This window comes from Triticum urartu, chromosome 2 (assembly GCF_003073215.2).
Source record: "Triticum urartu cultivar G1812 chromosome 2, Tu2.1, whole genome shotgun sequence".
NCBI lineage: Eukaryota > Viridiplantae > Streptophyta > Magnoliopsida > Poales > Poaceae > Triticum > Triticum urartu.
Window position 1 is genome coordinate 431,995,230 of NC_053023.1, and position 10,002 is coordinate 432,005,231.

The following is a 10,002-nucleotide window of genomic DNA, read 5'->3' on the forward strand; positions in this document are numbered from 1 at the left end:
AGCTTGATCCTCGTAAGCGTACTCAACAAGTTCCTCGGTCACGTACTCGTCTCCCGGCTCTACCCAAAGCAAGAACACAAGCAAATGACCAACAATCAATCACGGTGCAATGCACAAGTAACATGATGCAAAACATGGCATGATATGCGAGATGTGATATGCAATGCATATGCGTGCTCCAGAAGGAAAAGAATGATCAAGGCATCAACTTGGCAAACCATGTGTGCCTCTGGAAAGATGAGATGATTTCGGTTGAAATCGATATAAGGATCATCAGAAATGGATGCATGGTTTGCAAATGGCAAGCAAAACAAGAATGGCACAATTCTGCGATTAACAGCATGATGCCACCTAGAATGCAACAAGAAACTAAGCTACTGCACTCCAACATAGCAATAAAGCACATGGCAGTGATGTACTCAAGATGCTTGACAAAACATGAACACTGAGCTATGGCTAAATCACACAAGAGTATGTTCAAACAAGCATGGCAAAAGTGCAAACGATATCAGCTTCACAGATTTGGTGAAAATACTAACATGCCAGAAATAACATCAGGAAGCCATGTTTAGAGCAAGCAAACAACATACTACAGGAACATATCATAGCAAAAAAGGCATGGCATGAATCTAATAAATGCATAGATCAAAAGTCCCTTACTGATCATCAGCCAAAAAGCCACATAAGATATGATGGCACCCATGTAAACATAGCAAGTTTTATTAACAGTGTCAGACTTAGCAGAAAAGCAGAGCATGGCATAAACAGAATTATGAAGGCATCTTTGCGAGCTCAAACCACTCATCACAAAGCCTTTCATGACAAAACAAGCATACCCACAGCAAGATGAAATGTTCATGAAGCTAACCATGGCAAGAGAAAGTTCATAGCGGGCATGGATCACTAGCAACAACCATGGCAATATTGATTAACATGTTAACATTCTACCAAGAACATTTTATAGCAAAACTAGAGCAAGAATAAGACATGCTAGGGCACTCCATAATTGCAAACAGGGGCATGGATGGATAGAGAATAACCACATGTTCAAAACATCCTTACTGAAGTATCTCACAATAATCATGGATCTCATTGTAGCATCATGTTTACATGGCATCAAAATAACAGCAGGCAAAATACTTTAGCAAAATCCTAAGTCACTGAAAACAACAATATCATGAAGCCTAGTTTGCATGCTTGTGCTAGTCACCACACCACATTGATCAAAAAATGCAAGACAAGCACCTCTGTAAAGATGGCATGACATAGATCAAAACACATGTAGAGCTCATGCTCGTATGAAGCACACATCAAATGTGGCAAAAAAGACAAATCACCATGATATGATAAGTAATAGCAGGAAACATTTTATAGAACTCTTGCATCTCTCACGGTCAACGAAGGATATTCCTTCTCCCAGGAAGACCCGATCAGTCTCGGAATCCCAATTACAAGACATTTAGACAATGGTAAAACAAGACCAGCAAAGCCACCCGATGTGCCGACAAATCCCGATAGGAGTCACACGTATCTCGTTCTCAGGGCACACCGGATGGGCAAGATGTTGGGTTGGCATAGACCCTGGTTGCCCAGGGGGCGCCGGGCATCGCCCAGTTTGGACAAACACTTAGAGGAGCACTGGCCCGGGGGTTTAAAATAAAGATGACCCTTGAGTCCGCGGAACCCAAGGGAAAAGGCTTAGGTAGGCAAATGGTAAAACCAAGGTTGGGCCTTGCTGGAGGAGTTTTATTCAAAGCGGACTGTCAAGGGGTTCCCATAACACCCAACCGCGTAAGGAACACAAAATCAAGGAACATAACAACGGTATGACGAAAACTAGGGCGGCAAGAGTGGAACAAAACACCAGGCATAAGGCCGAGCCTTCCACCCTTTACCAAGTATATAGATGCATTAAAGTAAATAAGAGATAATAATGATATCCCAACAATATCCATGTTCCAACATGGAACAAACTTCATCTTCACCTGCAACTAGCAACGCTATAAGAGGGGCTGAGCAAAAGCGGTAACATAGCCAAACAACGGTTTGCTAGGAAAGGTGGGTTAGAGGCTTGACATGGAAATGTGGGAGGCATGATATAGCAAGTGGTAGGTAGCGCGGCTTAGCAATAGAGCGAACAACTAGCAAGCAAAGATAGAAGTGATTTCGAGGGTATGGTCATCTTGCCTGCAAAGTTCTCAGAGTTGCAAGCGTACTCAACAGGTTCCTCGGTCACGTACTCGTCTCCCGGCTCTACCCAAAGAAAGAACACAAGCAAAGGACCAACAATCAATCATGGTGCAATGCGCAAGCAACATGATGCAAAACATGGCATGATATGCGAGATGTGATATGCAATGCATATGCGTGCTCCGGAAGGAAAATAATGATCAAGGCATCAACTTGGCAAACCAACTATGCCGCTGGAAAGATGAGATGATTTCGGTTGAAACCGATATAAGGATCACCGGAAACGGATGCACGGTTTGCAAATGGCAAGCAAAACAAGAATTGCACAATTCTACGATTAACAACACGATGCCACCTAGAATGCAACAAGAAACTAAGCTACTGCACTCCAACATAGCAAAAACGCACATGGCAGTGATATACACAAGATGCTTGACAAAACATGAACAGTGAGCTACGGCTAAATCACACAAGAGAAGGTTCAAACAAGCATGGCAAAAGTGCAAAAGATATCAGCTTCACAGACTTGGTGAAAATACTAACATGCCAGAAATAACATCAGGAAGCCATGTTTAGAGCAAGCAAACAATATACTACAGGAACATATCATAGCAAAACAAGGCATGGCATGAATCTAATAAATGCATAGATCAAAAGTCCCTTACTGATCATGAGCCAAAAAGGCACAGAAGATATGATGGCACCCATGTAAACATAGCAAGTTTTATTAACAGTTTCAGACTTAGCAGAAAAACAGAGCATGCCATAAACAGAATTATGAAGGCATCTTTGCGAGCTCAAAACACTCATCAAAAAGCCTTGCATGACAAAACAAGCATACCCACAGCAAGATGACATGTTCATGAAGCTAACCATGGCAAGATCAAGTTCATAGCATGCATGGATCATGAGCAACAACTATGGCAATATTGATTAACATGTTAACATTCTACCAGGAACATTTTATAGCAAAAGTAGAGCAAGAATAAGACATGCTAGGGCACTCCATAATTGCAAACAGGGGCATGGATGGATAGAGCATAACCACATGTTCAAAACATCCTTACTGAAGTATCTCACAATAATCATGGATCTCACTGTAGCATCATGTTTACATGGCATCAAAATAACAGCAGGCAAAAGACTTAGCAAAATCCTAAGTCACTGAAAACAGCAATATCACGAAGCCTAGTTTGCATGCTTGTGCTAGTCACCACATTGATAAAAAATGCAAGACAATCACCTATGTAAAGATGGCATGACATAGATCAAAACACATGTAGAGCTCATGCTCGTATGAAGCACACATCAAATGTGGCAAAAATGACAAATCACCATGATATGATAAGTAACAGTAGGAAACATTTTATAGCACTCTTGCATCAATGATTAGGGCATCAAGATGAACTCAAACAAGCATTCCACAATGGAATTAAATGAAGAGCATCTCAAAATGAACATTTTGATATATCATATGCTCGTATGAAGCACACATCAAATGTGGCAAAAATGACAAATCACCATGATATGATAAGTAACAGTAGGAAACATTTTATAGCACTCTTGCATCAATGATTAGGGCATCAAGATGAACTCAAACAAGCATTCCACAATGGAATTAAATGAAGAGCATCTCAAAATGAACATTTTGATATATCATATGCTCGTATGAAGCACACATCAAATGTGGCAAAAATGACAAATCACCATGATATGATAAGTAACAGTAGGAAACATTTTATAGCACTCTTGCATCAATGATTAGGGCATCAAGATGAACTCAAACAAGCATTCCACAATGGAATTAAATGAAGAGCATCTCAAAATGAACATTTTGATATATCATATGCATGAAACGGAGCTACGGTAACCAAGATATGAGGCAATGAACAGGGGCGTAGAATATTGCAGAAAAGGACTTGGAGAAATATACCCCTCGCGAAACGGATCTAGGGTTTGGTGGCATGCGAACCAAGGTTCGCCGGATCTTCATTGGAAATGCTGGGGCGGCGGCCGGAGTTGGAGGGGGAGGCGCTCCGGCGAGGGGGGCACCGAATCTGGCCCGGGACGAGCCAGACGCGGCGGAGGACGGCGGCTCCGGCGGGGCCCTGGTGCGGGACGTCGAGGCGGCGGCGGTGGAGGTCGCCGAGGCGGAGGAGGAGCTCCGGTGGTGGTGGACGGCGATGGCGAGCGTGTGGCGCCGGGCGGTGAGCAGTGGAGGCGCGGCGGCGGCGAACGGGCGCGGGCGGCGGTGGATGGGCCTCAGGGCCCGCTGCAGGCTCGTGGGCCGGCGGCGAAGAGCGGCGGCGGATGCCACGTGTCGCGCCCGGATTGGCGCGGGCGGCGGCGACGTGTCCGGTGGTGGCGGGGCGATTTCTAGGGTTTCGGGACCCGGGATTTCGGAGGAGTGCACCTATTTATAGCTAGGAGGAGGTAGGAGTGTCCAAATGAGGTGTAGTTTTCGCCCACACGATCGTGATCCGACAACGGAGGACATGGAAGTGGTTTAGATGGGTTATTGGGCCGTTTTGGATGGGTGTTGGGCTGCAACACACAAGAGGCCTTTGCGGTTACCCGGTTAACCGTTGGAGTATCAAACGGACTCCAAATGGAACAAAATTTGACAAGCGGTCTACCGGTGGTGTACCAAGGCCACTTGAAAAATCTCGGTCCATTCCGAGAACGTTTAGCACCTGCTCACGAAAAGAGACAAAAGGGGTACGCCGGTGCATGTGGGAGTGTCAGATTGCGAAACAGATAACGGGGAAAATGCTCGGATGCATGAGACGAACACGTATGCAAATGCGATGCACATGATGACATGATATGAAATGCATGACATGAACAAAATGCAAAACGGAGACAAAACCCAACCACGAAGGAAATCTCATAACTTAAAGCTGAAAATGGCAAGAGTCGGAGTTACAAATATGGCAAGTTACATCCGGGGTGTTACACCCCCACCCTCCAACGCCGATACGCTGCACCGACCCCCCCCCCCCTCCGGGGATCCGGCGAGAAGAGCCGCCTGACGATGACATGTACCTAGGGTAGTGTCAACGGCCTAACCTAGACGCCCTACCCAAGGACACTGCCCCTGGAGTTAAGAACATTCAAAGTACAACAGAAGATACGGACTGAAATCACCTTGGAATGCAATCCACTCGACCAGCTATTCCACTCGGATACCCCAATTCCACTCGACCAAGATATAGTCATTCGACCACATGAAGAAACACTCGGAGTACAGAAGATCTAAAGCCATCCCAGGATGGCAACGGTCAGACGTTCACTCTGTAGTCTTAAAGATCATTTATAGTCCTTTATAGCTAGCGTTACCAGTAACGCCCTGTCTTAATGTACATTGAACCCTGTGTAACTAAGGGCTGGAGAGGTCCGGTGCACTCTATATAAGCCACCCCCCTCCTCGGGCACAAGGGTTCGCACCCCCAGTAACTTTCACACATATCCAGTCGACCAAGCCTCCGGGCACCGAGACGTAGGGCTATTACTTCCTCCGAGAAGGGCTTGAACTCGTAAATCTTGCGTGCACAACCTCGTCGTAGTTAGGACCTTGCCTCCTCCTACGTACCCCATGTTCTTACTGTCAGACTTTCTCCCACGACAGTTGGCGCCCACCATGGGGCAGGTGTCTTAGCAACTTCTGGTGAGGTTGCAGTTTTTCCGATCTCCATGAACATGGTCTCTGGCTGTGGTTTGGCTTTGGGTCGTGAGATCCGTCTCGGCGCGCTCGTTTTTATCGCCGACGACTCCGCCTGGCTCCAGGAGGCCCCACTCGACGTCGAGGCCCTTCTTGTCTGCGGGGCGGCGCACTTTCACGTGAGTGCCTGCAGCATCCTCCTGCGGCAGCCATCGACCCAGTATCAGTCGCTCCCGCGTCATCCACTCTCCCCGCCGTACGCCTTCGCAAGCGATCCGCCAGTCGTGGCTCCAGCGGTGGGAGAGGCATGCGGTGGCTCGACAGACAGCCACCCCTCAAGTTGTGGCAATCGAGCCCAACGAATCTCTCTATGGACCATTTGACCTGTCGACTGGTTCTGCGAAGACTCTTTCTGAGTGCGGAAGCAGCAACCCTACGGCGGAAGTCCTCATGGTCGACACGCCGCGCAGCCCACCTGGGTTCCATCGCGGTGGTGGCGGCGATGGTGGCGACGGCCCGTCGCATGGTCATGACGAATATCATCATGAAGCCCTCACTTTGGAGCAGATGGACGAGCTACATCGTCACAACGTAGAGGCGCTCCACACCCCCATCATTAGGGAGACCTCCAAGGCTCGGGCCTTGGAGGCTGCGCGTCTAGCCACCTTGGCTGAGCGCGCGCGATTGGAGAATCTCCAACATTCACTCGGCGAGCGCGCCCGTCGTCAGATCCCCGAATCCAGTCGACGACATTGACAATTGTTTCCACCTGAACCTCAGGTATATCGTACTCCAATCCAGAATCTTGCAGCTGCAACTCGAATAGCAGAGTCAATTCAGTCGTCCTGTTCAAAAGCTGGTAGAGGTTTGTTGCAGATCCACGCACTGCTCTGAGCGGCAGGTGAACAAAACTCAGCTGTTTCTCAGTCGTGCAACAGGATCCATAGTAGATCTGTGGTTGCGGACACAGTTCAGTCGGCACACAGCCCAAGATCGCCCCCGCGGCATGATAATCGAGGGCACCGCCAAGATCAGTACCTGCATCGAGGCCACGAACAGTATGATCACTGGTATGCCCGCGATGACCACCGTCGAGTGCCTACACCCCCTCCGAGGGGCGGGTCGTACGCGCCCCGTCGGTATGATGACAGGCGCCCATATGGTGATGAGCGGAGGGTTCCAGTCGACCCCAGAGAGCCTGGTTTTGATGCGAGATCCCTTATTGTACAAGGTCTGGTCGACAGGGGCCGGGCACACAGAGAAGGAAAAGACAGAAACCATCCGAGTGGAAGCAGAGTGCATGTTTCTGGGACAGAATGTTTCAGTAGAGCCATCCGTGCTGCAGAGATCCCTCCCAACTTTAGATTGGCAACGGGCGTGAGTAAGTCCACCGGTGAGTTAAAGCCCGACACTTGGTTGGAAGATTACCGAGTGGTAGTGCGGATTGGTGGAGGCAACGATGATGTAGCCATGAAGCACCTCCCCTTGATGCTCGAGGGTTCAGCAAGAGCTTAGTTGAATCAGTTGGCCCCTCGAAGTATTTTCAGTTGGGAAGAATTGGCCTGAGTGTTTATCAAAACATTTGAGGGCACCTACAAGAGGCCTGCCGGACTGACTGAATTGCAGCACTGCGTTCAGAAACAGAATGAGACTTTGAGAGACTTCGTCCAGAGATGGACTACTCTTCATCATACTTTAGAAAATGTATCAGAGCACCAAGCAGTTTGCGCCTTCAAAGAGAGTGTTCGGTACAGAGAGCTCAACCTGAAATTCGGTCGGTCAGGGGACATGTCCCTGGCCCGAATGATGGAAATAGCCACTCAGTATACTAATGGCGAAGAGGAGGACCGACTCCACAGTGGCAAGAAAACAAACCAGTCACCCAAGACATCGGAGAAGGAAATTCCAGTCGGAAGCAGAAGCGCAAGGCTGAAGCTGCGGGTCCTGCTGAAGCTGCAGCTTTGAATCAAGGGAAGTTCAAGGGAAAGCCTAAAGGGCCATGGATCCCAAAAAAAGTGAAAGATCGGGCAAGAAATGATGTTCTTGATTTGTCGTGCCACATACACACCAAAACATATGTAGAGGTAGCGTGCCAACGACGATCACATCAACTTTGGAACCATAAAAGATATTACTCATATAAATAGAACAACCATTATTCTCAGATTTAAATGAATAACCATCTCGCGTCAAACAATATCCAGATATAATGTTCATGCTTAACGCTGGCACCAAATAACAATTATTCAGGTCTAAAACTAATCCCGAAGGTAGATGTAGAGGTAGTGTGCCGACGGCGATCACATCGACTTTGGAACCATTTCCCACGCGCATTGTCATCTCGTCCTTAGCCAATCTTCGCTTAATCCATAGCCCCTGTTTCGAGTTGCAAATATTAGCAACAAAACCAGTATCAAATACCCAGACGCTACTGCGAGCATTAGTAAGGTACACATCAATAACATGTATATCAAATATACCTTTCACTTTGCCATCCTTCTTATCCGCCAAATACTTGGGGCAGTTCCGCTTCTAGTGACCAGTCCCTTTGTAGTAGAAGCACTCAGTCTCAGGCTTAGGTCCAGACTTGGGCTTCTTCACTTGAGCAGCAACTTTCGTGCCATTCTTCTTGAAGTTCCCCTTATTCCCTGTGCCCTTCTTCTTGAAACTGGTGGTCTTGTTGACCATCAACACTTGATGCTCCTTCTTGATTTCTACCTCCGCAGCCTTTAGCATCGTGAAGAGCTCGGGAATCGTCTTATCCATACCTTGCATATTATAGTTCATCATGAAGCTTTTGTAGCTTGGTGGCAGTGATTGAAGAACTCTGTCAATGACTCTATCAACTGGAAGATTAACTCCCGGCTAAGTCAAGTGATTGTGGTACCCAGACATTCTGAGTATATGTTCACTGACAAAACTATTCTCCTCCATCTTGCAGCTATAGAACTTATTGGAGACTTCAAATCTCTCAATCCGGCATTTGCTTGAAATATTAACTTCAACTCCTGGAACATCTCATATGCTCCATGACGTTCAAAACGTTATTGAAGTCCCGGTTCTAAGCCGTAAAGCATGGCACACTGAACTATCGAGTAGTCATCATCTTTGCTCTGCTAGGTGTTCATAACATCTGGGCTTGCTCCTGCAGCGGGTTTGGACCTAGTGGTGCTTCCAGGACGTAATTCTTTTGTGCAGCAATGAGGATAATCCTCAAGTTACGGTCCCAGTCCGTGTAGTTGCTACCATCATCTTTCAACTTAGCTTTCTCTAGGAACGCATTAAAATTCAACGGAACAACAGCACGGGCCATTTATCTACAATAACATAGACATGCAAAATACTATCAGGTACTAAATTCATGATAAACTAAAGTTCAATTAATCATAATACTTAAGAACTCCCACTTAGATAGACATCCCTCTAATCATCTAAGTGATCACGTGATCCATATCAACTAAACCATGTCCGATCATCACGTGAGATGGAGTAGTTTTCAATGGTGAACATCACTATGTTGATCATATCTACTATATGATTCACGCTCGACCTTTCGGTCTCAGTGTTCCGAGGCCATATCTGCATATGCTAGGCTCATCAAGTTTAACCCGAGTATTCTGCTTGTGCAAAACTGGCTTGCACTCATTCTATGTGAACGTAGAGCTTATCACACCCGATCATCACGTGGTGTCTCGGCACGACGAACTGTAGCAACGGTGAATCCTCAGGGAGAACAGTTATACTTTGAAATTTAGTGAGAGATCATCTTATAACGCTATCACCATACTAAGCAAAAATAAGATGCATAAAGGATAAACATCACATGCAATCAATATAAGTGATATGATATGGCCATCATCATCTTGTGCCTTTGATCTCCATCTCCAAAGCACCGTCATGATCACCATCGTCACCGGCTTGACACCTTGATCTCCATCGTAGCATCATTGTCGTCTCGCCAACTATTGCTTCTACGACTATCGCTACCGCTTAGTGATAAAGTAAAGCAATTACATGGCGATTGCATTTCATATAATAAAGGACAACCATATGGCTCCTGCTAGTTGCCGATAATTGTGTTACAAAACATGATCATCTCATACAACAATTTATATAATCACGTCTTGACCATATCACATCACAACATGCCC